The sequence below is a fragment of the Tenrec ecaudatus genome, chromosome 15 (assembly GCF_050624435.1).
Source record: "Tenrec ecaudatus isolate mTenEca1 chromosome 15, mTenEca1.hap1, whole genome shotgun sequence".
Taxonomy (NCBI): domain Eukaryota; kingdom Metazoa; phylum Chordata; class Mammalia; order Afrosoricida; family Tenrecidae; genus Tenrec; species Tenrec ecaudatus.
Genome location: NC_134544.1, coordinates 75004497 through 75031120, shown reverse-complemented (window position 1 = coordinate 75031120; position 26624 = coordinate 75004497). Strand labels below are relative to the sequence as shown.

General features: G+C 41.2%; 1 non-coding gene and 1 pseudogene across 1 annotated transcript; one reads left to right on the top strand and one right to left on the bottom strand.

The window, feature by feature from the left end:
• Window positions 1–13423: 13423 nt before the first annotated feature.
• LOC142428276 (U5 spliceosomal RNA) lies at window positions 13424–13539 on the top strand. The gene has a single exon (XR_012780202.1). It is a non-coding gene; the product is annotated as a U5 spliceosomal RNA (small nuclear RNA).
• A 4596-nt stretch (window positions 13540–18135) lies between these two features.
• LOC142428228 (U1 spliceosomal RNA) lies at window positions 18136–18323 on the bottom strand (annotated as a pseudogene).
• Window positions 18324–26624: the final 8301 nt, after the last annotated feature.

The window sequence follows — 26624 nt, the reverse complement described above, 5'->3', positions numbered from 1 at the left end:
CTGTAAAGCAGTGGTTCACAACCTTCCTAATGCCACGACCTTTAATACAGTTCTTCATGATGTCGCTGACCCCAACCATAAAATTATTTTGTTGCTACATCATCACTGTAAGTTTGCTACTGTTATGAATCATAATGTAAATCATAACGTGTTTTCTGATGGTCTTAAGTGACCCCTGTGAAAGGGTCGTTCGATTCCCCAAAGAGGTCATGATCCACAGGTTGAGAACCACGGCAAAGTTAACCAAATGAGCAGAGGCTCCAATGCCAGTAGTCGCTTGGGAAGATAATCCTTTGTAGCCAAAGTCATATAATTTCTATTCAAGACCATTTAAGTTGCAGATGTTTCTAACACACATTTAGCCAATATTGTTTTCTATTCCCTTGACTTTGTGGCTACTGGGATTGGATCCCAAGACTACACAAGTATAGTCTCAATCCAGTATTGTAGATGTGTCTACTGATTTTGAGTGACCTTAGCACAATGTTGTATGGCAGCAATTGAATGATCTTCTAGCCCCTGCTTGAAAATCTGACCCCAGTTGAGATGAAATGTCCTCTGTCAGAGAGGTTTTTAACACGTACACATAAAGCAGGTGATTTATGTCCCATGAGCACTTGGCAGGCTCTCTATCTTGTTGCTTGGGAGACCAGCTCAGACTATTGCACACCCTGAGGGTAAAAGTCTTCCTTCATCTTGGTGTCCATCAAACATTAGTGGACACATACTATATTTGTCCTTTTGTGATCAACTAACTGCACGCAGCATAATGATTTCCAAGTCCCTTCACATCATGTGGTGTTTCATAATGCCATCCCTGTTTTTCAGAAATGCATGGTATTCTATTGTGTGTATGTATCAGAGTTTCTTTATACAGTCTCCTAATAATAGGTATTTGGACAGTTTTCAGCTCACCCAACATGGCAGAGTCTCTTACAATAAAATTTCTTAGGATAACCTTTACTACTCTCAAAGCATTGACATGATTTGTGTTGTGATGTAAAGTCAATCATCATTGACATTTTTCTCACCAATGCAATTTTCAGTTTTCTTAGCAGGATTAATCCTTAGCCCCATGACAACCATATGCCCACCCAGAAATGACACAAGATATAACCTGTACAACAATAAGTAAACAAACAAAAATAAAAGCAGTCCCACCATTCTCCATAAACTTCTGATCTGACCTCTACTTGGAATCTATCTTTGAGATCTTCAAGACCTTCCTTAAAATGCTCAATTCATCTAAAAACCACTATTTTATATCGAGCAGCCAAAGTTTCATGTCCCCTTGAGTTTCTTAAATACGCGATAATAGCCTTCGGTTCAAAATACTTTTCTTCCACACAGTACAAAACACAGACCGTGCTTTTCATTCTTTCTTTCTTTTTTAAAGACTCTCTAAGGAAAATAAGACAACTGTATTGCTTAGAGAACTTGTTTGCAGCAATCCACTGATTGACCAAACATATGCATATACATTTTATTTGGAATAAACCCTTGCATACTGAATCTGCTTTGCTACCAAGCTCACTGGCTCCAACTGGATGCTAGGCTCTTCTACACAATGGGAAAATAAATAAATCAGTAAGGGACCTTCATCCCTCTCCTGCCTCCCTAAATTTTGATTTTGGGGAACATGCATTGGGCACTGTCTCAAACAATTTAAGTAAATACATGTTTGTTGGTTTTCTTTTTGTTCTCTTGATTACCCATCTGAAAAAATTGGCAGCCTGTACCTTGGTTGACTATCTTCTGTGAGCCCAGCACAGCTGTCTCACTGGGTTATCTCACTGAGTGCCCCTCATACAGTAATACATGGTGTGTCCTCAGAACTCAGACCTTTCAGCTCCATGCAGGCTGTGCTTATGGATGTTTCCCTGGTCATGGTGACTCTGCTCTGGAACTTTGGTGGGTATCTTGTTCCACCATTACTAGTGTAGATCTCTCCCATCCACTCAAACCTGTGTCCAGGGGTCTGCCTCACCCAGTCAATAAGGTAACTGGTGAGTGAGTGTCCAGAATTTTTGCAGGAGATCTTCACTGAAGCACCCCGCTTCTTCACTTCAGCACCAGATTGGACCAGCTGGACCTCAGAGTCACTGCCTGTTGAGTGAAGACAGGTGGACAAAATCAATCTAGAGTAGCTACAATCACTTCCTCCTCCCTGAGACCGGTGACTTCTTTCCCGGTAGCTGCCACCACCAGGAAGAGGATTCTCAAGATCCAGTCCATGGTGTGAGAGCTGTCTCCTCAGCATTTCTGTCGGGGAGGGTATGCTAGTTAAACGATCCTTCAGGAAACACAACATACTCATATTTGATCTAGTAGATCTCTGATTGTTTGCATATTCATGTGGTGGAGTATTTAAAAGTAAGGCTTGTGATTAATAAATTACTTGTCATGAAGAATTCTATCTATCATGCAATCCCTAATATCCAATCAACAAAGCTGTATTTTTCAACTTTTGAAACTTTGTGACAACTTTCTAAAAACTTTGTATTTCAATCACTCATGGAAATTATAGTGCCTCCTGATTTTTCATGTGATTAATTATGCCTAATTATGACTCCTGATTTTTCATGTGATTAATTATTAATTAATTATGAGACTGCAGCAGTTCATTAAATTTTTTCATTTTTTCATCTTAAACTTCAGTAAACTTTAAATTAGTCTTCCTTGGCAGCCTATGGATATTAACTTTTCACTGACTTTGAACGTTGTATTTCAGGATGAAATGATTTGGATAATGAATACAAGATCATTTTTTCTTCAATTTTTCATTCCAGAAACAGTAAACCATAGAATTATGGATCCCCAAAACATCAATCCATTTAAACATCCACTTAAAGTTTTGCATACCCAAGATATCAATATTCAGCATTCTAGTGATTTATGGAAATTCCAAGTGTATTGGAGGCATATTTCATAATTCCACAGTCTTATTTTATAGACATTAATTTCTTTAGCATCTTGTGTTATTTAGTTTTTACCTTGACTTGGAGGAATGTTAACAGAGCAAATCTGCTTTCCTCTCAAAAATCCATACCCATGTTGTTTTATGTCATTGATTGTAATCCCCATAATACAATAGCACTTCTCCCACTTACCCCCTGGCTTCCAATTTGTATTACTTTGTTTTTACTACTTCTCTGGCAGAGTATTTTGTACTTGGATAAATGCTGCCATTTTTTTTTTTCAAATGGTCAATCATCCTGAGTGTGTGTTCCCTAGTGGTTTGTTTATTTCTCACCATGCTATCTACGGTTCAGTGAAACATTGAGCAACTGGAATGAGATATGTCCCAAGCCTGAAGGCTTACTGAGGTCTAATCGCTCACGGATTCCACTAGTCTCTCTCCAACCAGTAAGCCTTGTCTTTTTAAAATGGTGTTCTACATATTTCACCACTTTATCCAGGCCTCCTAAGGTAAGGGTAGGGAAATATTTTTGTTGTATCTTTTGAAGGGTCATTTTTATATTTATGACCTTATATGTGGGAGATACAAAATTATTATCTTAAAAGTTAGCATGCTATAATTGGCCTGCAAACATTTTATTAGCCTGCAAACATTTAGTTAACCCATCCCTAATGTGAAGTGTGAACCTTTACCCCTTTTATTTATTTATTTGTTTGTTTGTTTTTTTATTTCTCATGACCCCTTTTAGGTAGGTCGATAATGGTAGCCAGATAGCATCTTCTTCTTCTGGCCTCAGGATTTTGTAGGCTGATTTATGGGTGGTGCATTATTTCATTGGATTCAGTGTATCCACGCTATTCCACTGGATTTAGTCTGTGGTCATCTCGACTCTAATTTGTTTGGGGGAAGAGACAGGTGAATGGCTGCACCTTAAAAGACTCCTCACAAGTTCTGAAGACTTCTATCACTGCTCAATAATGCAGAATTCACCACATTGTCTCTGTGGAATTCTTTGTGCCAACTCACCTTGATGTCCCAGAGTGGGTCATTCCTTCTGGTATTTCTCTAAGTCTACGGAATGCCCATAATGTTGTCATTTATACTATAGCTTCTCACTTTAGTGCTATAGCATCAGCAATGAAAGTCCTGAAACCCTTTCTCCATCCATGTCACTAAGGGTAACCTTACCTTGATGAAGCAGCACTTTCCATGTTATATTTTGAAAATATTCTGAACTGGTGGCTCAACTTCCAGCAGCATACTGGATAATGTTCTATTGCTACCCGTAAAGTTTCCATTAGCTAATTTTTGAAGAGAAATCATCAAGAGTTCTTCCTAGACTGTCTTACTAAAGGAAAGCCATTAAATTTCTCCAACAGTGAACAATATTATAGCTTCCAGAACCAAAGCAGTATTCAAGTCACCAGAAAATGAAGAAACAAAGGAGTGTTTTCATAACAGTACTAGAACTGACTGATGGGTGGGAGATACAGATAAAAAGAATGTACTTATGTTAATTTTGTCCTAATACATTTAATTTTTTAAAGGGTATTAAATAAATGTTTACTAGTAAATTTATAGTTCAAATTAAATGCAATGCTGCAAGGTAAAAAACTACCAGAAGTTTACGTAAGAAGAAATAAGATACAAAAGTTTGTGTATGTAGTGTTGATTAAACAAACATTACCCATAAGTGAAATGGCACTGAATTATACTTATTAATGAAAACCATCTAATCTGGAGGAGAACAACAGGAATGATGATTCCAGGGGAGGGACATAGGGAGACAGGGGATAAAAAATGGGTGTTATCAAAGCCAGGGACAAAGGAACAAGAAGTTATCTAAAATCTATGGCAATGAGGATGTAGGGCTTGATCAAGAGCAATGTAACCAAGAGGAATTACTGAAACCCAAATGAAGGCTGAGCATGATAGTGGGACAAGAGGAAAGTAAAAGGAAATAGAAGAAAGGGCTAGGAGGCAAAGGTCATTTCTAGAGGTCTAAATACCGGCATGTACATATGTAAATATATTTATGATGATGGGGAAATAGATCTATGTATGTATATTTATAGGTTTAGTATTAAGGTAGCAGATGGACATTGGGGCTCTACTCAAGTACTCCCTCAATGCAAGAACACTTTGTTCTATTAAATTGGCATTTCATGATGCTCACCTTCCCAACATGATTTCTGAAGACAAACTGGGTGTATAAGCAAATGTTGAGAAGAGAGCAGATATTGCCTGGCTATCAAGAGATATAGCATCTGGGATCTTAAAGGCCTGAAGATAAGCAAGTGACCATCTAGATGAGAAGCAACAAAGTCCACATGGAAGAAGCACACCAGTCTGTGTGATCACAAGGTGTCAAAGGGATCAGGTATCAGGCATCAAAGAACAAATATCATATCATTGTGACTGTCGGGGAGTGCAAAGTGAAGACCCAAAGTCCATCTGAAGGCAACTGGACAACCCCTTACAGAAGGGTCGCTGGGAGCAGACAAGCCAGTCAGGGTGGAGTATAGCACCGATGAAACATACAACTTTCCTCTCCTACCCCCCATTATCATGACCCCAAATCTACCTTACAAATCTGGCTTGACCATAGCATGTACACAGGTACAGGTAAGAGCTGGAAACACAGAGAATCCAGGACAGATAAATCCCACAGGATCAATATTGAGAGTAGCTATACCAAGAGGGGAAGGTGAAGGTGCGGGGAAATGGGGTACCGATCGCAATGGTCTACCTATAACCCCTCCTAGGGGGCCGACAAGAGAAAAGTGAGTAAAGGGATACATCAGTCAGAGTAAGACATGACAAAGTAATAATAATTTATAAATTATTAAGGGTTCATGATGGAGTGGGGTGGGGGAATGAGAGGAGGAAAATGAGAAGCTGCTACCCAGGGCTCAGGTAGAAAGAAAATATTTTGAAAATGATGGCAACAAATATAAAAATGTGCTTGAGACAATAGATGGATGTATGGATTGTGATAAGAGTTGTACAAGCCCCCCAATAAAATGGTTTTTAAGAAAAGAAAAACACCTAATATAACATACCAGTCCAAAATTAATGCTAAAAAAACAAATAGTGCCTTCACAACACATTTGGAATATAAATACTCTATATCCTTGGAGCTCAAGGAATTTTAAACCATGCATTGTACTCATGAGTGTCTATGTGCCTGTGTTTCCATTCATTGTCAACAGTTTTTACGTGACAGGTAGGATGAGAATGATCATGATAATCTGCTTGTCAAAAAAAATGGGTCATTTAGGAAAATAATGAAGGGTCAGAGTCATGTATATATTTCTACTGCAAGCAGAGTTTACTAGTTTACTAGTTCCTCCTTTCAAGTTAGCAGTGATGATTAGAAAATGTAGGGAAGAAATGAAAAGTGAAATCTGTCGCTGGAGATGCTGAGAGCCAGTTAGAGAACATGCAGACTCCAACAGGAAATCCTCCTGATTGCTCTTCTGTGCCTTTCTAGGGCGGGGACCTGTGATGTTTTGGGTCTTTAGTGCCTCCTGCTGCTCTTTGCCTCCCTTTCAGGGGAGGTTTGTGTCTGGGCTCACATTGAGTCCCCACAATGTGTACCTTGCACATAACACAGGACTGTGTCATGTACAGTCAGGGAACTCAGCTAAAGGGAGAACTGGTTCTTGTAATTGTCTTTGGTGATTAGAGAGTGGACTTCAGAAGGATGAGTGATACTATGTATCACCACCATAGCATATGTGGCCCCACCACTGCAGACCCTTCCCCAGGGGCCAGCTCCAGCAGTAGCTACTGGTGATGGAGTAACCAGAGACCATACAGGTGAGGGAGAACAATAGACTGTGCTTGACCAGACCTGGAAAAGACTCCTGAAGCAGCACCTGGGACAGTACACCTAGAAATAAAGAGAGAAGTTCCTGTCAGTCACATGCACTCACCACAGGCCCCATAAACCAGCTTTGCTATCTGAGACCCTCACCTTGGGGAACTGTCACCAGGCACAGAAGAACACAGAGCAACAGCGTCTTTGACCACAACTCTGCTTTTCCAGAGGAGCTACAGCACTGCCTGAAGATGTGCTGGCTTTCCCAGACCAAGGGTAGAATGTTACCTCCACATTTAGGGCTTGTCATGGACACTGAAGTGGCCTTTCCCCAGGTGAAATGGGTGCTTCTGAAGCCTGAACATTCCTGCTCAGTCTCTCGAGTTATGCATGGCCACTGAATAACTGCTCAGAGATCTCACCTTGAATTAATTAACCAAGCTTACAGATTCATCCATTTTGGAAAATTATCCATACTTTTGACAGTGCAAGCAGTGGCACTATCTTTGAACGTGCTATTTTAAAGTTTATTTCCCATTCAGATTTCCACTTCGTTTTTATCCCTCATATCAATGTCTGCAAAAAGTTCCAGACCGAGGGTTGACCTCATCCATTTTCCTCCTTACTTCTAACCACTGTATAATCTCTAATGTATTCTAATTTTTTAAAGGTTGAAATACAATTAAAGAGTGGAACTCACATGGCTTCTCTTGAGCAGATTCTGCTGAGGGGAATAAGTAATGATTTGGTAAAAAACAAAAACAAAAACCCAGAGGTTTAGTCAATATCCCGAGATTCAAGCACAGGACAGTTTCCCAGTTGTCAGTTGGAGATCACGGAATTGAGTATTTTCTCTCATGTAGGCTGGAATGTAATCACTTGATCCCAGTCACTGCAGCAGACTGCCTGCCATCTCATGGCATCTGGTGTTGGTGGGTGTCTGAACAATTTAAGATTCTGACTACGTGCATCTCTGCTCATTAGTCCAGGTCACTTTCTTTCTTTTCTTTTTTTCAGTCCAGGTCACTTTCATCTCTGTGTGTATAAGAAGTAGATTTATATACAAGAGCAATTGAACATTGAGAAAATGGCCCAGCCCAGCCCAGATCAAGTCCATAAGTCTGATATTAGCCTATATGTCCAACAGCAATCTATAAAGTTCTCTTCATACTCACGAAACACATGCAATGATGCCGAATTTAGAAGATCACAGGCCAGTGGGTAGCAAGTCTTTGCATCCAGTGTCATTGGAAACAGCTCTGGCAGGGGTCTCGGAATGGCTTCCCCAGCACCCAGGGCTGCACGGGATGGGTCAATTTGTCCTCTCAGCTGCGGTGTCTCCCAAGCTGTGAAGTAGTGAGAAAGAGTCTTTCCTGCCTCCAAGGATGAAATACTGGATTTCCCAGAATTCTCATGAGAAGGCCATGCCCACACAGAAGCCGCATTGGCTATGATCTGATTGACAGGCTAGACTCCACCCCTACATTCTTAATCATCAAATTGACAAATGATTATATAACTCCCACAGTAACCCTTTGTAAATGACGTTTTTATCACGTGTACTACAAAGTACCTGTATATGCTGGCAGTTTCCTTCCACATTGAAGAAGCGTTGCTTGGGCTCTATAATCCATATGTTGTTTTTGTTTTTTCCCACTGCTCCAAATCATGGTCAGTAATTTAATCAATATACCCACAGAACTTTCCAATTTTTGGAACTTGGAAATTGTAGAAAAATAGGGGCCCAATGAAAGGGCTATCAAAATTATCCAGTTTTCTACTGTTGTAGAGAAATCAGGCATAGTTCTTTGCAGCTTAAAATGACAACTACTTGGTTATTTCATGACTTTGGGATGAAAACATTGGCATCAAAGAGAAGGTCTAATGCTGGCCAATGCAGTGCCTCCTTGCCAATCTTTATTGCTGGGTAAGACATCAGCTTCTGAGACTGTACTCATATATACTCCCACATATACTCTCTCATGCTGCCTAAGGCTGCAAGATGGGAGTTATGCCAGGGTTAAAGCAAAGATCTCGCTTCAGCACACGGGGCCTATATTTTATCCTGAGTGTGCAACTATATCGGGAATATTTCATTTAAGTGATTTTGTTTTTATATTTAAATAGAAGACCCTCTTGAACATCTGTGATTAAATAGTTTACTAAAGTGGCTGGGCTCTATACTCCGTGAATGTCATCCAGGAATAGAAGATGATGAGCTGTTGAAGAGTGCCACATTCTGAATGATTTTCAAAGAAAGACACTACATAATTAGCTAAAATCCGAATTACAAAATTGATGAAATGGGGAGATCTGATCTGATGTCTTCAAAGTTAGCAAGCAAGCATGTGGAATGTCGTGGTCCATCAACTATCATTAAGAATTGCAAGTTAAATGGTCAATAAATTAGTAACGCAAGTTTACTATTGTGCTTCTGCTTCAAAAGACAGACTGATACCATGAAAGACTGGTGAGGATGTAGAGTGCCAGAAACTACCAAATGTTACCGTCACATTAGAACAATCTGGCAGCTTTTTCACAACAGTGAATATAATTTTATAATATAATCAAGCTGCCATTCTCCTCAAATCATTTAAAAATAAAGCTACATAAACTATGCACAGTAATTATAAAGTGCTTTTATCCATAAGTTGAAATATACCAAACTCAACTCAGTGACATTGCATAGATGCCAAGTGAAAGTGACCCTATAGGACAGGGAAGAACTGTCCTTGAGTGTTTCAGATACTGTAACTCTCTAAAGGAGTAGAAATCCTCATCTGTCTTCATGGAATAGCTGGTGGTTTTGTACTGCTGAACTTGCAGCTAGCAGCCCAATGCATAACCACTACTCAACCAGGGAATCTATGAAAAGAGGGAAGAAGGAAAATCAACCGCTAAACTAGCATCCCAAAGTGCTGATATCTGTAAGACTGAGTTCAGGCCTGCTTCAACTCCTCAACCATTCCTCCCAATGCACTGTTTGCCAAGACTCTTGAGAATTGGTGCTCAATAGGTGATGTATGTAAGTTAACAGCAGTTAAATTCTTCTACTTGTTATTGCCAGGTTGGAAATATGACATTTTTATTTCAAATATAAGATAAAACTTTACAACAGAGTTAATATAATTGTATACATTACAAAATAATTAGGGCATTTCAAGATGGAAAGCAAAACTCTATTAAAAATGTTCCTATTGAAATGAATAGAACAACTCTGAGGGTGGTACAGGGCAGCATACTAACATAAGTAACTTTCAGGTGATCAACGACTGTAAATCTAAAAGCAAAATAAAGTGCACACAGCAATGTTTTCTGTTTTATAAAGGTCATTACCATGGGTATGTGTCCCCAAGTTATGAAATCATTATACATCATTGAAAAATTGCAGAGTGTCATTGTAAAAGACATAACTGGAAATGCCTAATATGAAATGAAAATGTTCTCAATACATCAAAAATCTGGACAACTATGAACAATAAAATATATAACTTAGAATTGTATAAAAATATAAAGGATACAGGAGGGGTGAGTGGGGAGGAAAGGGGTTGGGATAAAAAGGAAAATCGGCTTCCAGGAACCGAAGCAGAAGGCAAATTTTGAGAATGAAGGCAACGAATGTATAAGTGTGTTTTACACAATTGATGTATGTATGGATTGCGATGAGTTATATGAGCCCCAATAAAATAATTTTTTTAAATGTAAAGGATACAATTAATATCCCTGAATTGATACCACTATAATAAATGATTTAATGAACAAAGTCAATGAGGAAAATGAAACAAACATCTCCTACATAAGCATTTTAAGTGTTCTATGTATTTACCCACTTAAAATAGTAAAAAATGAAGTTCTTCAGGATTTTACTGCAATTGGGTCCTAAATTAAACTAAATCAAATTAGACTAGACTAAACTAAATCAACTCAAACCGAACTTAATGACATATTGCGTTTGGTGAATCTGCTGCAAAATATATCTTTAAAATTTTAATAATAAAAATATTACCTTGAGGAATATGGTGTACCTGACCCAAGCCATGGTATTTTAAATGATATCATAAACGTGACCCCTCATTCTCAACAATATGGTTTTTTATTTGTTTGGGGTTTTCTATTGCCTGTCAACTGATCCTGTGGACACCTCATGATAGCACAGATGGTGTTCTTCCATGTGGGTTAGTTGCTTCTCTGTTAGAGTGCTGCTTGTTTAACTTCAAGTCATTAGGACCCCAGATGCTATATCTTCTGATAGCCTGGCACTATCCGATTTCTTCACCACCCTTGCTTATGTGCCCATTTTGTGTTCAGCAATTGTGCTGGGAGTGTGAGCATCACAGAATGCCAGGTTGGTCAGAGCAGAGACACAAAATCCATCTGTAGACAATAGGACATCTATTCAGAAGGTTCACAAGGAAAGGGATGAGTCAACCACAGCTCAAAATAGCACCAATGAAACACACAATATCCCTCTGGTTCCTTGATGCTTCCTCTTTCCCCACTATCATGACTCCAGGCCTTCCTTTCACTGCGGGCTAGACCAGAGCATGTGCACAGGTACATATAAGAGATGAGAGCCCATGAACACGGAATCCAAGAAAAGGAATGGGAGTAGCGATATCAGGAGGGTGGTGGGAGGGTGGGAAGAGGAGGGGAAGAAGAGGGAACTGATTACAATGATTGACACATAAACCACACACACCCCCTCTAGGACAAACAACAGAAACTGTGGGAAGTGAGACATGGTCGGTGTAAGATAAGAAAATAATAATACATAATTTATCAAAGAGTCACGCGGGTGTTGGGGGAGGGAGAGAAAAAAGAGGAAGTGATATTAAGGTCTCCATAAAAAGTAAATGTTTAGTAAATAATGATGGCAATGTATGTACAAATGTGCTTGATACAATTGATGTATGGATTGTTATAAGAGCTGTAAGAACAACCCAAGTCGATCTATGTTGACCGTCTCCCCAGAAGGCAATACAGAGGACAACACTGAAGATATAGCCTGGGGAGAGAGGTGGCTCTGTCCAGACCACACAGGACCGAACTAAGGGGGAGAGAGAAAGAACTTCATCATGACACATCAAGCCCCAGGGACGACATCATGCTCGGAGCATAGAGAGCACCGTAGGGCTTGCCCCACCACAAGACAAGACATTTTATCACTGACCCATAACAGTACAGGGGACAGCACTGGAGACATTGTGCAGGAAAGTGTACCTGATATGCCCCATGCACAGTGGGGTGAGAGGCAAAGGGAGTGTACCTGGACAGTAAGGGGAACAAAGTAACCAAGTCATCAAAGAATCCTGAAAATAGACTTCTGGCCTGGGGTACAGGGCTTGTCACCTCTTCAGACTTGATCGGAAAAAATACATTAGGGTCAGCAGACAGACCTGGAACTATCTATTATTTTTTGTTGTTGCTTTGTTTTTGTTTTATTATGTTTTGGTTTTTCTTCCACCCTCTGTCTGTCTATATAAGATAGGCAGGATGAGCAATCCCAAAGAGAAACTACAGGACCGGCAGTTCAGGGGGGACATGGAAGAAGATGGGGCGGGGAGAGAGAGTGGGGAGCCAACAAACTCATAGACAAAGGGAAAAACAAGAGATCTAAAATTGATGGTGAGGAGGGTGTATAATCCCGAGTAGGGTTTTATGAAGAGCAATGTATCCAAGAGGAAATACTGAGAGCCAAATGGAAGGTGAGTATGATAGTGGGATAGAAGGAAGGTGAAAGGAAATAGAGGGAAGAAATAGGAGTCAAAAGCTATTTATAGAGGTATAGCTATGGGTCTATAGATATGTAAATATATTAATTTATAATGAAAGGGATAGAAGCCAATGAACATATATTTATATGAAAAGGTGTAAGATAGCAGATGGAATTTGGGCCTCGCTCACGGCCTCCCTTAACCCAAGAACACTTTGTTCTGATTACCTGGCTCTCTTTGATACTCACCTTCCCGACACAATTGCTGAAGACAAAATGGGTGCATAAGCAAATGTGGTGAAGAGAGCGGATGGTACCCAGCTATCAAAACATATAACGTCTGTAGTCTTAAAGGCTTCAAGTCAAACAAGCAGTCATCTAGCAGGGAAGCAAATGAGCCCACATGGAAGAAACACACCAGCCTGTGTGATCATGAGGTGTTGATGGGATCAGCCATCAGGTCTCAAAAGATCCAAAACAAACAATTATATTGATTTGAGAGAGGGGGGTTGGAGTGGAACCCAAATCCCATCTCTAGATAATTGGATACCACCCACACCCTCAGAAGTAGTATAAGGAAGGGATGATTCAACCCAGGTGCAGTATAGCACCGACAAATCACACATCATTCATCTAGTTCTTGAATACTCGCTCCCTACCCGCAAGGCCGTAACCCAGTTCTACCTTACAAATCTGGATAGACCAGAGAATACATATTGGTACAGCTAAGAGCGCTCGACACATGGACTTCAGGAAAGATAAACCCCTCAGGAACAATAATGAGAGTAGTGATGTAATGAGGCTAGGTGGATGATCAGGTAGGGGGAAGGGTAAAAAACGGGGGACCTATCATATGGCTGGATATATAGCCGCCCCACCTCCAAAGGGGATGATAACAGAAATGTGGGTGAAGGGAGACAACGGACAGTGTAAGATACAAATTAACAATAACAAAATATAATTGAGCATACTCTGGTTTCTCTTCAGATCGTATAAATCTTTTGCCTTTTACTAAAGATTTCCATGGAGAGGAACAATTCTGAGTCATAAACTAATTTTTTGAGGCCATGCACTTGCAAGGCTTACTAAAAAAATTGTATGTATATATATATATATATATACTTGATCAAAGGATATATATATATAATTGATCAAAGGAGATATATATATTTGATCAAAGAGGGAGAGAGGGGGAAAAAGAGGGTTTTATAAGAAGAGCTTTAGTAGAAAATGTTTTGGAAACCATGGCAACATATGCACAAATATGCTTGATACAATTGATGTATGGAATGTTAGAAGAGCTGTAAGAACTCTTCTGACATTCCATACATCAACTGTTCTTACAGTTAGAAGGGCTGTAAGAACAATAAAATAATTTATAAAAAATAAATAAATAAGGAAACTTCGCCAGAAGTGCCTTGACAGCTTAGTTATGTAGACTTGGAAGTTAGGAGAATAATTTTTAGAATCAGAATGCATTAGTTTTCAATCTCATACACGCTATTTATAAGTTATGTAAGCACATGCAAGATACTTAACTGCTCTGAAATTCATTTCATTAATGTATACAATGAGGATTAAAAGTTTGTAACATTTTTGGCAGTATTCAACAAAATTATGTATTGCAAATACAATAACAAAAATTATTTTTTAATTTTAAAAAATGATTTTATCAGGAGAGCAAAATGAGAGCCCATAGATTGGGGGAAAACATCTGTCATTGAATAAATTGCTGAATTTTATCAGTGCAATTGCCTTATACCCTAGAGGAAGATTGACAATGATTTTCTCTTTTGTTTCTTTGCTTTTTTGTTTCTTTCTGCTCTTTGTGTGTTTTTGTTGTTATTGTTTGTTTGGGGTTTTGGTTTTATCATAACATGACCGCAAAAGTAAATCAGAGTTATTAAACCCATGGGCTAGCTGACAGACATCCTCAAACTACGGCCCGTGGGCCACATGCAGCCCGCCCAGGACATTTATCCAGCCCACCGGGTGTTTTTGCTCCATTTGTTTTACTTCAAAATAAGATATGTGCAGTGTGCATAGGAATTTGTTCATAGTTGGGTTTTTTTTAAAAAAACTATAGTCCAGCTCTCCAACGGGCCTGAGGGACCTTGAACTGGCCCTCTGTTTAAAACGTTTGAGGACCCCTGGGCTAGCATATGGATTTTGGGCTCCTACTTAGTTCTTGCCTCAATCCAAGAATAGTTAGGTCTTAAAACATGGCCCTGCTCGATTCTCGCTTACATGAAGAAATCACTGAATACTTCATGAAGACCACCCCCTAGGCTTTCTTGGGTCACCCCCGGACTCCACTAGCTTCACCTCACAGTGGACACCTGCAAACACAGAGGCACCGTGATTAGATGGCACACATAGAAACAAATGCACTCACAATTATACACACAGCAGCAGGGTGTACAACAATTACCATGTAAAATGGCCAGAATGAATGCCACGTTTGGTGTAAAATTCATTATGAGTCTTGTGGACTAGCTTCTGGGCAGAAATGGTAACACCAGAGACCCCAGAGACTGGGACTGTCCTCTGAGATCTCCCACATCAGGGGCTCTGACTGGTTTATCAGTGGCAGAGAGCTGCATTTTCATGTCCTCTGATATTTAGAAGCAGATGAGTAGAGAATATGGGCAAGAGTTCTCCCTCAGACTCAGAGAAGCACAAGCACTCTCAAGGGAAAACAGAGCTCTGAGACATGTACTTTATTGTTATATATGAGTTTGTAAGTAGTTTTCACTCTATAAGCTTTACATTACACACACCAACCTTTGTGGTGTGATAGCTCACAATGAATCCTCTCTCGTCCCTCTTTTTTTTTTTTTAACTTTTATGACCCCAGTTCTACCTAACAAATCTAGCTAAACTGGAGAACACACATTGGTACAGATAAGAGCTCTTGACACAGGGAATTCAGGACAGATAAACCCCTTAGGAACAGTAATGGGAGTAGCAATATGAGGAGAGGGGAATGGTTGGGGAGGAGGGAGGGAGAGAAAGGAAGAACCCATCACAAGGTTGGCTGTATGGCTCTCCCCAACCCCCGAAGGAGATACATAACAGAAATGTTGGTGAAGGGAGACAAGAGACAGTGTAAGATATAAAATAATAAAAGCAATATATAATTGATCAATAATTCAAGAGGATGGGATGGTGGGAGAGGGAGGGGAAAAAGAAGAGCTAATACCAAGAGTTCAAGAAGAAAATGTTTTGGAAATGATGATGGCAACATATGTACAAATATGCTTGATGCAATTGATATATGGAATGTTATAAGAGCTGTAGAGCCCCCCAGTCAAATTATCTTTTAAACAAATAAATAAAATATCTATCTAATGCTTATGATCAAACTCACCCACTCTGCTATGCAGTCAGTACTCTAAAAAATGTGTTCACAGGTTAAAGGAGTCTTAATGATCACAAACCAAAATCATAGTTCCCCTTTCTGACTCTAAATTACACTGCCACTAAATTACATGAAGTTACACTTCAGGGGCTAACGAACCCAGGATGGGCAGGAAAACCACAGGCTGCGGAGAAGGGTGAATGGCAGGTTGGCAGGTCAGGTTTGTGACTAGACAGGAAAATGAGTCCAAAATGGGCAGGTCAGATGGCAGGCCATTGGCTTAAGTCCAAAGAAGCAAAGGTTGCCAAGTTAGATCCAGCAAAAAGCCTCTCGTCCCTCTTAAGATGTAGATACCCATGATGATGGTGACCGGCGCCATCGTTTGTTTCTTGCATAGGAACATTATTGGTTTTCTTGCCATCCAAGAAATCCCTCCATTTTTGTGATATATACAGCTGTGGGCATGAGGTTGTTCAGAAAGCATGTAGAATTGCATCCTCTTTCTTCTGTCATGATCATGAAAACTGGATATTTATCACTCGAGGTCATATTCTCAAAGAGTCAGTTTTTGTTTAATTGACTTACTGATGGTGTTCATTCTATTTCATTTACTTGAGATCTTATATTAATTATTTCCTGGCACCCCTACCCCTTCCCCTGTAAACCTGGGCGGTGGCACACTCATCTTTCTCTAATTCCATTAGATGCAAAATGAGGTCATTAACGTCAGTTTGATTTCAACACTATACAGGTGGTTGTTGCTACAAATAGCCCACAAGGTTCTCTTCGGTTGAATCCCACAGTTCTGTTGTGCTTTCATTTTTTGTTCAGTCCAATACAACCATCCAGGATATAAAATTCAATCAATACATATCATAACTATTAATAATACAAATACACAAAACTACTTTTGCACCAATCTTTGTCCATTTTACATGGTAATCATTGTAGACCCTTGCTGTGTGTGTTTAATATCGAGTACATTTGTTTGTGTATGTGTCCTCTAATCGTGGTGTTTCTGTGTTTGTAGGTGTCCAGTGTGAGCACCATCTGGGGGTGATCTGAGAAAGTCGTGGTGGTGGTGGGGTGTCTCGGAGACTCTCCTGTGCAGCGTCTGGATTCACCTTCAATAGTTGTGAAATGCATTGATCCCATCAGGCTCCAGTGAAGGGCCTGCAGTGGGTTGTATACATTAGTTATTCTGGTGGGACTACATTATACACAGACTGAGCAAAGCGTCAATTCACCATCTCCAGAGACAACTCTAAGAACACTCTCTTTCTGCAGATGATTAGAAAGAGCATGAATGTCGAGGAAATGATCATGCATTAATGTAAGAGACACAATGTGGGAAGTCAGTGAGAGCCCAGACACAAACCTCCTCTGCAGGGAAGAGACTGGACTCCAGGGGGTGCTCAGGACCCAAAGAGCGCAGGATCAGGCCAAGGAGCAGTTGTAGATGGTTTCAGTTTGGGGATTCTGCTCTGTCTCACTGTGTTCCTAGATAATCTCTCCATTTTTATTTACTGGTTTTGTAGTCTTCCCTGGTGTTTCCAAATTCAAAAGTGGTATTGTAAAAGTAGGAAATATTCTCACCTGCAGTAAAAGCGCCTGTGCCTTATGGAGGGAAAAAGACCCGGACAGGTGCCCCCAGCACCAGAGTTTTGATAAAGCTCAAGGATAGATTTTATAATCAGACTCAGGGCCACTGAGGTTTCTACATGATACAAATAATGAAGTGTACACACATGTCTGAAAGGTTGGTGGTTTAAACCCACCCAGTGATGTCTTAGGACACAGGATTCATGATCTGCTCTGTGTTGTTAGGTGTCATCGAATTGCTTCCGGCCCATAGCCAATGTACAATTGAACCAAACACTGCCCGGTCCCGTGCCGTCGTCATAATTATTGCCAGGGTTGAGCCCACTGATGGAGCCATTGTGTCAATCAATCTTCTCAAGAAGCTTGCTCTTTGCTGATCTGTCCAGACCCACACGATGAGGTCCAGACCCAAACTATGAGGGAGAGAGCAAGCAAGAGTGAGAGTGAGAGTGAGAATCTCATCATGGCCCACCAAACCCTGGGGACGACATCCCTGCTTGGAGCAGCCAATCCACACAGAGGACCGTGTGGCTGGCCCCACCAGGAGACATGGGATTCCTTCGCTGAACCCTAGTGCTACTGAGGACAGCACTGGAGACACTGTGCAGAAAGTGTGCCCAGTTTGCCCCAGACACCGCGGGGTGAAATCAAAGGAAGTGCAACAGGGCAGCAAAGTAACCAAGTCCCCAAGGAATCCTGAAAATAGACTTTTGACTTGGGGGACAGGGCTTGGCACCTCATCAGACCTGATCTGCAGTCCCCCACTACCACAAATGATGCAGTCTATTTTCCCACATTTGGGGAAATCGCAGAGGTCACCACATCCGGAATGCAATGGATGAATAAACCTCGCCCTGGGAAAACCACCTTCGTGATCATGGTATCTCCCCTGCCAGGTAAGTATTCGTTTTGCTTTGTTTATTTTTGCTTTTCTTTTGCCCTATGTCTCTATATAAAATAAGCAGGATGAACAATCCCAAAGAGAAAACAATGTAACCAGCAGTGGGAGCTGTGTTGGGGGACAGGGCAGAGGAAGTGGTGGAGAGGGGGAATGGGGAGCCAACAAACTCACAGATCAGGGAACAGGAGGGTGTATAATGCCTGGCAAGTGCAATGTATCCGAGAGGAATTACCAAGAGCCAAATGGTGGGTGAGCATGATTGTGGGATAGGAGGAAGGTGAAAGGAAGTAGAGGAAAGAAATTGGAGGCAAAAGCTATTTACAGAAGTATCACTATAGGCATGTATATATGTAAATATATTAATGTTTAATGAAAGGGATAGAGACCAATGTACATGTATTTATATGTTAAATATTAAGATATCAGACAGACTTTGGGTCTCTACTCAAGGCCTCCCTTAACACAAGAACACTTTGTTCTGATAACCTGGTACTCTGATACTCACCTTCCCAACACGATTGCTGAAGACAAAATGGGTGTATAAGCAAATGTGGTGGAGATAGTGAATGGTGCCCAGCTATCAAAAGATACAACATTTGGGGTCTTAAAAGCTTAAAGTCAAACAAACAGCCATCTAGCAGGGAAGCAAATAAGCCTACATGGAAGAAGCACACTACCCTGTGTGATCACGAGATGTCAATGAGAACAGGTATCAGGTATCAAAAGATTAAAACAAACAACTATATCGATGCAAACAAGAGGGGTTGGAGTGGAGACCCAAAGCCCATCTGTAGACAATTGGATATCAATTGCATATCTCCCCACAGAAGGGTTATAAGGAAGGAATGGTTCCAGGTGTAGTATATCACAGATGAATCACACAGCATTCCTCTATTTCCTTAATGCTTCCTCCCCCTGGACTACCATGACCCAGTTCTACCTTACAAATCTGACTAGACCAGAGAACACACGTTGGTACAGATAAGAGCTCTGGGCACATGGAATTAAGGACAGATAAACCCCTCAGGAACAGTAGTGGGAGTAGCTACATCATGAGAGTAGGGGGATGGCCCGGGACGGCGGGAAAAGGGGGAACTCATCACAAGGTTGGATATATAGCACCCCCTCCTAAGGGGACGAATAACAGAAATGTGGGTGAAGAGACACAAAGGACATTGTACGATACAAAATAATAACAAAAATGATTGATAAATGATTCATGAGGAAGGGAGGATGGAGAAGGGAGGGAAAAAAAGAGAAAATTATACCAAGGACTCAAGTAGAAGAGGTCTTGGAAAACATATGTACAAATATGCTTGATACAATTGATGTATCGAATGTTGTAAGAGCTGTAAGAGCCCCCAATAAAATGATGTTTTTTTAAAGGAAAACAAAATAAAGCTTCCTATTTTTGCCACTCCTCAGCTTTATCAAACACAATGCCTTCTCCAGGGACTGGTCTCTCCTGACAATATTTCCAAAGTATGTAGGATGAAGTCTTGTCATCCTTACTTCTAAGGAGTGCTCTGGTCTTACGTCTTCCAATACAGATCTGTTTATCCTTTTAGCAGTCGACGATAGTTACAGTGTTCCTCTTCAGCACCACAATTCAAATGCATTGATTCTTAGTTTTCCTTAGTCAATATCCAAGTTTCACAAGCATATGATGCAATGGGGAATGGCTTGGGTCAGGAGCACCTTAGTCCTCAAAGGAACAGCACTTCTCTGTAATACTCTAAAAAGGCCTTGTGCCGCAGATTTATCTAAAGCGATACATGTTTTGATTTCTTGACTGTTGTTCCATGAGCACTAATTGTGAATCCAAATAAGACTTTAACCTTTTCTCCATTTATCATGATGTTACCTATTGTTCCAGTTGTGAGCATTGTGGTCTTCCTTACATCGACTTGTAATACATACTGAGGGCTGAAATTCTTGCTCTTCATCAGCAAGTGCTTCAACCCTCCTCACTTTCATCAGGCAAGTTTGTCAGCTTCATACTGAAGGTTGGTAATAAACCTTTCTGTCAGGGGAAGCCAGCCCCTAACACATCATTATGGGTCCGGTAGGCGCAATTGTACAGTGATAATAATTAAACATCATAGTAAAGTTATAGAGAGCATGAGAGATAGAAGTGAAGTATTGAAGTAAATGGGAGTCAGACATGCTTCATGGTAGCATGCTGACCTCTGCCCCACTTGATGGTCCACGTGGAGTGAGTGAGAGAGAGAGAGAGTTTAAATGGTAGCCCTGGCCCCTTTTATATTCTCTGGGGACACGCAAGCCCCCTAATTACAGGTGAGGACATACGTCACTGGAAGGGGCTGTCCTATAGGTAATAAAGTAATGAGAGAGGGGTGGTCTAGGGACATACATGCAATAGGAAGGGGAGGGATTGGGGTTATACATGTGACAAGATGAGCAGATCCTAGGTTCAGGATGGCAGCCTAACTTTCACCTATTCCCTAGATCTCCATGGGAACCATTATCAGTAGGGTGTGAACGCTTGGTCTCAGGCCTCAAGGAGGAATAGTTTATGTCCCCTGTAGCAGGGAGTGAGGCCTGCCATATAGTCTGGTTGCCTAACTACCCTGGGGAGAATGTCTGTAAGCGTTTGACCTCTCCCCACACCTTTCTCCAATGTTGTTACCACATACTTCTTCATATAAGCCAGCTTCTCTGATGGTTTGCTCATCATATAGGTTGAACAAGTATAGTGAAAGGAAAGAACCCTAAGACACCTCTTTCCTGATTTTAAACCACACAGGTTTTAAATCCCTTGTTCTATTCATTCCCGTGTTCTATTCGGACAGTTGCCTCTTGATCCATGTGAAAATTCCTCATAAGCACAAGGAATTGCTCTGGAATTCCCATTTGTGGTAGCTACATAATCTGGTGTCAATTAGGAGCTTGAGAGGATTAAGAGTGAAGGGGTGGAGTCTAGTCTGTCAATCAGGTCATAGCTAATGAGGCCTCTGTATTCTTTCTCCTAAGAATTCTGGGGATTCCTGAATTTCCTCCTTGGAGGTGGGAGAGATTCTCTCTTACTACACACTCTTTTGGAGACTCTCTACTGAGAAGACACATAGTGCTACACCCTGTGAGCTGGAGAAGCCACATGGGCCTATCCTGATGCAACCAGACCTCTGGAGCCAGAAAAACCATGTAGAGACCCCCGCCAGCACTGAGATGCTTACACTGGATCCAGAAAACTTCCAACCCACTGATCTGTGATCTTCCCACATCTGGCATCATTGCATGTGTTTCATGAGTCAGAAGAGGACTTATAGATTGGTATTGGCCATATGGGCTAATATCACAGATTTATGAACTTGATCTGGACTGAGCTAGGATGTTTCTTCAATATTCAACTTCTCTTTTGTATAAACCTCTTTATTTTGTTTTGTTTAAAACTTTTTTCTTACACACACGAGTCTATGAATGTGTTTCTCTAGTCTACCCAGACTAACACACCATTCTTCTCAAGATAAACATAGTTTACTATGGTACACTCAGTCAAATGCCTTGACATCGTGAATGAAACATGAGTAAATATCTTTCTGGTAGTCTCTGCTTTGAGCCAAGATGCATCTAGGATCAGCAATGGTCTCCCTGTGTCAAATCCTCTTCAGAATCCAGCATGAACTTCAGGCAGTCCTCTGTCAATGTACTGCTGAAACTGGTGTTCTTTGATCTTAAGCAAAATTTTACTTCTATACAATAGCAATCATATTGTTCTATAGTTTGAGCATTCTACTGGACCCCATTCCTTTGGAATAGGCATAAATATGTATCTCTTCCAGACTGTTGGCCAAGTAGTTGTCTTCCACATTTCCTGGCATAGATGAGTGAGTGCTTTCAGTGCTTCTTCTGAAACATTTCGATTGGGTGCTCGGCTAACTCCAGGAGCCTTGGTTTTGGCTATGCATGCAGTGCAGTTTCAACTTCTTCCTTCAGCACCATTGATTCTTGCTCACATGCTACCTCCTGAAATGGTGGAATATAGACTAGTTCTTTTTGGTACAGAGATTTGGGTACTCTTTCCACATTCTCTTGACCCTTCCTGTATCATTCATTAATGAATGCCGAAAGCATGACCTGCTTGGGAAGAGTTAATCTCAGGGATTGACACGGTGCAATTCCTTAAATATGGTACTCTCTGGGATCCAGTTTATGACCAAGAGTCTGGGTCCTTCAAGGGCAGTAATATCTAATAGCAGGATGGCATTGACCTATGACCCTTTGATCCATAGGTGTGTGTGAGTCAAGTGGAGTTGCTTAAAACACTGTTCAATGATGAAACAAGAAGTCCAGTTATGACTTCAACCAAGAGCCCCGTTAACACAGGTGTTTCTTGTAAATTTTGGTTGTCAGAGAAAGCTTTCTCTGGTTCGGGAAGGCAATTACACAATTAATTAAATCAGGAGAGTCTCTGAGAAATTAATACATTGTGTCATTTCTGTTTGTCTCAATGTATGTCTTTTCAGACTGAAGTTTAGTGGAGTAACCAAATCCTCAATATTTCACTGGGAGTAGGGACATAGAGGCATTTTATTTATTTATTTCGCATGATCTCAGCCACAATCTCAAGATTCAGTGACACATAACCTGGGCATGGAATGCTCAGTTTATTTTTCAATAGAATTGGCCTCCTTGTTAGCCCCTAAAATTAAACACTGCTATGGAGTTTATTTTGATTCACAGTGTCTCTGTAGAGCCAAGTTGAAATGTCCTTTGGTTTTCCAAGGATGTGCATCTTCATAGGAGCAGATACCCACCATAGCTTCTTCTGCCTCCTGGTGCAGAGGTCATCTCTGCACAGTCGTCTTATCCCTTATGAATATTGTAATCTGACATCGTTCAGAACGGAATTCTACTGCCTCAAATTGCTCAAATAATTTCCCTTAATGCAGCCTTTCCTAATTTGCCTCTATATGTCCAAAATCCACTAAAAGAACCCAGGAAGACAGAAAAAACACATGATTTATACGTAACCCATTTGAAGAAAAAGTTAATAAAATTGTTTCTTCAAGTTGCCATTATTTGTGTGCTGAGGAAAGTTTATGTTCTTCACATCTTCCCTATGAGGAAAGAGTCTTCAAGTCCAAGAGGTTGCTGTAGATATCCAACTGTGTGCAGAGAAAAAGTATGAGCAGGGCTGAACAACTATCCCCACAACTTATTAATGGAAACCTTCTAAACCATTAAATTGCTTTAGAGTGATGTGAATACTTTGTACTCCACAGTAAGTTTTAAATCTCTTCAGCAGTACAGTTATTTTACGGGAAGTGATCTTTTTCCCTGTTGGTGACTCACTCAGTCATTCCGATATTTAGCAGACGTTGAATCATGCCTCCTCTTAAATTCAGCATGATCGATAGATTTCAATGATCCTCAAACTTTGGACTATATGTTCAATGTACCATGACATTATGGAAAAATGGAAATGATGGATGTTTTATAAGCTGTAAATCCCTGGGAGTTGGGCATCATGGACCTTATTCCTAAAGCTTCCTGCCCCTTGGATTTTTCTACCTCTTTGAGCAATTCATTTAGCATCAAGCTTGGCCTAGATGAAGAGGACCCCGGGCTTGGTGAATGGAAAACATAGGTAGAGGATTGTGTTCTCCTGAGGGTTCAGCCAACATTCAACTCCCAGAGGAGCCGATTCTTACAAAGGTGCCACTGACACTCATCTCCACTTACTCTATCAGGTGGAGCCTCAGAATACATTTATTTATATTCATGCTCTTTATAAGTTGGTGTAATATATATGGGACTGTTGGACTTTATTCACAAGAGCATGGAACATGTTTGTGTCACTATTTTTCATGGTGGCAGCCCACAAATGCAAGTAGCTCAGGGATTCAGACACAAAGTTCTGGAAATACCTCACCCTACCCAATGGTTCACTGGATTCTCCCTTGTCCTGAGGCCTCCTGTCCCAGCTGCAGATGCACGAGTTGGACCAGATCTGGGGTGACAGGTAGGCTTAATGTGCCAACCTAGTAAATAGGAACACATGGGATTTATAAGGTCGCTTGATTTGACAGTAGGCTCAGCAAGCCTCGCGCCCCCCTCCCCCTTGCTCTCTGGGGATCAGTGTGCAACAGCTTTAGCTAGTTTTCTGCCTCAACTTGTGAGCTACACTACTTGTGGGAATGCAATCCATGGATCTTGTTGCTAGAACTTGAGGTACCTTCTAGACCTGCTTTGCCATGCTGCTGGTGTACACATGGCTTGAGCTTGAGGCTGTCAGATCCCGTCTCTTGCATTGCTTGAGTTCTATATCCCATCCACAGCTTCTTCGCTAATCTCCTGAGCTGCTGGTGACCCCACCTGCTGTTTGCTGCCTGTTGCCTGACTACCTGCATTGCCAGAGGCAAGACTCAGCTGTCTGCTTCCATATTAACTTCCATGGAAGTGAATTGAACTGAGCCCTCTGTACTGCGGTGTGGACTAATTAGCTGTTATAATCCTTCCTGCTGTATCTATCCATAAAAAATCATAAGTGTCCTGGTTTTGGTTAGAGAACCCTTAATAATACATTTAGTGAGATTCCCAGATCTGTTCTTCACTTGTGAATTCTTTAGATGCTCTTCTACTAGTGTTCCTGTGAGCTGTGATGGTTCAGGCTCCATTAAAGAGATGGAAATATGTCGTTACAATATGAAGGGAAGGGAAGTATAATTGCACCCTCATGTTTTAAGTACAGGCCACGAGAGACCCCTTCAGCAGTCATATTTATTTAAAGCTGAGTTCTGTTGCTGCTGATAACATGGGCCCATATATTTCAATAAATGCATTTTAATTGTGGTGCTGGAGAAGAATATTATTATTACCATGGACTGCTTAAAGGACAAACAGATCTGTATTGGAAGACGTAAATCCAGAGTTCTCCTTCAAAGCAAGAAAGCAAGACTTTGTCTTATATATTTTGAACATATTTTCAGGAGAGACAAGGCCCTGGAGAAGGACCTCATGTTCGATAAAGCTGAGGAGTGGTGAAAAAGAAGAAGGCTCTCTAACAGACTGATTGACACAGTGGCTCCATTAATGGGCTCAGGCATGGAAATAATTGTGAGGATGGGGCAGGACCGTGCAGTGTTTGGTTTGATTGTGCATACAATCCCTATGGGCCCGAGGCACTTCGATGGTACCTAACAACAGCAAGGAGCAGATCATGAGCCCTGCATCCTAAAGCATCACTGAGTGGGTTCAAACCACCAACCTTCAGTCATGAGGGCACACTTCACAATTATCCCTTTCTAGGGACTTCAGTTGCCTGAGTCTTAATGTAAACTCTGTTCTTGAGCTTCATCAGAACTTTGATGCTTGGGACACCTGGCATAGGAACACTTGCTTTTTCTACATGTGAGAATGTTTCCTACTTTTACAATACAACTTTTGAATTATGAGATAACAGAGGTATAACCATGAAATTAAAATAAGACAGATTTCCTGGGGGAACAGGGCACTAACCCTCACAGGGGGAGGGTGTTGATTGGGTTTCCCCAGGGAAAGAGAGACAAGACTTCAACCTGGAGCTCCAAGACAAAATGTAACACACTGACTTGAAGCAGGGAACTGATAGAGAGGCCTGGCGGGGTGAGGGGGAGGAGCCCCATTACCAACTAAGTGTACAGCACCACCCTCCCCCCAAGAAGAATTCACTTCAGAGGATAGCACTGACGGTACAGCTCAAAAAGAGGGGAAGAGGGACTGGTCTGGTCAGAGCACACAGGAGCCAACGAGGGGGCTTAGGGAGGAAAAAAAGAAGAGTGACACACATTCTGGCTCACCAAGCCCTGAGGACAATGTTCTTGCTCAAAAAAGCACTGCACAGAAATGACCACTCGGCCAGCCCAACCATGGGACACAGTGTTCCTCATTGACCCATAGCACCATTGGGAACAACACTAGAGACACAGAGCAGGAATTGTGCCCACCATCAGACCACCATGCCGAAGCCAGCCCCTGGGGTCATGCAGCAGAGCAGCAGGGGATGCAGAGCAATGAAGTCCCCAGGGATAGAGGCAGTGCCAGGGCATGGCACCCCATCAGACTTGACTGGAAAGCACCCATGAAGGAAAGCCAGCAGACCCTGAACTAGTCCTATGTTTATGTGTGTATGCATGTGTGTTGTTGTTGTTGTAACTATTGTTTTACTTTTTGTTGTTGCTTCGTGGTACTCAGTCTTGTGATAGTACATATCATGTCTACCTGGAAGGATAGGTGGCATAAACAAGCCACAAGAGAGAACAATGTGATGACAGTTCCGGAGGGACATGGGGGTAGGGGGAG